The sequence below is a fragment of the Pinus tabuliformis genome, chromosome 4_1 (genome assembly GCF_031772625.1).
Source record: "Pinus tabuliformis cultivar Carrire ecotype Pingquan chromosome 4_1, CPIR1, whole genome shotgun sequence".
Taxonomy (NCBI): domain Eukaryota; kingdom Viridiplantae; phylum Streptophyta; class Pinopsida; order Pinales; family Pinaceae; genus Pinus; species Pinus tabuliformis.
The window spans coordinates 483571998-483573569 of NC_142303.1; the positions used below are offsets into that span (position 1 = coordinate 483571998).

The 1572-nt window shown below is 39.6% G+C and overlaps 1 pseudogene; it reads left to right on the plus strand.

Moving 5' to 3' along the window:
* The first annotated feature begins 627 nt into the window (after nt 1-627).
* Nucleotides 628-1329, plus strand: LOC149176600 (antifungal protein ginkbilobin-like protein pseudogene; annotated as a pseudogene).
* The last annotated feature ends 243 nt before the right edge of the window (nt 1330-1572 follow it).

Here is a 1572-nt window from a genome sequence, read left to right on the forward strand (position 1 = left end):
AGTTTTTTTACTCTAGAGATTTGCAAAGAACACATTCGTTCTTGTCATGATTTTAGACTATTCATAGTAGCGAGAATCTATATTTTTATATAAGATACGTTCCAATTTTATAGAAGATTGCTTGTAATATAAGCATATAAGTTTTAAATATAGAAATAGTGAGAAAATCCATTCTCTAGAATATGTACTTTAACTGAAAATGTTTTTTGTGTTTTGAAAAAAATACTCTACATCCCAACCAACTACTTAATTTTTTAATAAATTCTGAAAAGATGGAAATAGGACGCCTATCAACCCATTAGTTTTATTAAATAACGTGCCACATGATCTTGAATTACTTTTCTTATGTTCACTCATCACTCACACGGTGTTATGTTATTTGCCTATGTTAAGGTGTGTCGACTTGAGGGTGGATGATGCGGTGGTCGTCGTGTGTGACCCACATGGATTACAATTTGCGCCACTCCACTCATGATGGGGACAACAGTCTAGTCAGGACAGGCGGCCAGCCGGCTAGAATGAGTCGTGCATTTCGGGACCATCTACCGACGTCCAACACACATGAGTTATCCATAACTCTACCCACAGGGAGGCCTATAAATGGAGGCTGCCTCAACACATTGATAATCACATTTCCCATTGTAGGAGTTTATTAGAGGTTATATACCATTCCACCCAGCCTTTCCCTTTTCATTTCCCATTGTAGAGGTTATATATATCATTCGAGATGAGGTACTCATTTGCTTTTGCATTGGCAGTAATGGTAGTCGCTGCACTGGTTGTGGGCAGTGCTGTAGGCACTCCCAACACAAACTTCGTATCGTCTGCGTGTAACACGCAGAAGATCCCAAGCGGAAGTTCCTTTTATAGTACTCTCGGATCCCTCCTCGTAGATCTAGAGGGAAACACTGCCTTCAGCGGTTACGACTACAAAGCATCGCGCGCAGGCTCACCCACCGCCTATGGGCGTGGGGTTTGCAATCAGGGAATCTCTCAGTCTGATTGCACCGCCTGCCTTAAAAACCTTGGGGGCCGCATCTGGAACATTTGCGGCAACGCCATCGGTGCTCGAGTTCAGCTAACTGACTGTTTCATCCGCTACGAGCAGTACAGCTTCTAGTTATATACTCAACGTCTGCACCCCAACGTCTAGTTATATACGCATTCAGCGTCTGCATGATTCTAATATCTCATATCTTCTCTATCTATGTTTCAATAAAACGTGATTCTCTGAGCAAGAGAATCTGATGCTGTGCTATTCTCATTCTCATAGGTCGCTATCTAAATCCTTCCTATAATAAAACAGTTATCATGCACTCTCTTATTTTACTTTTCGTTCCGCCGTCGCTGCCAATAATTTCAATTATTTTCACGGTGTCACCGCTTTTTGTTTTGAACATTTTAAAAGAAATCTGGCTGAAACTAAGCACCATCACTAATGTAGTTTTTAGTTTCCGTACTCTTAAATCGATCTTACTTCCTAAATTAATTATCAAGTATTTTATATTTTTATTCTATGCTGTAACTGTAACTGGAATAATTTTATATCTTATTATGCATAAGTATATTTAT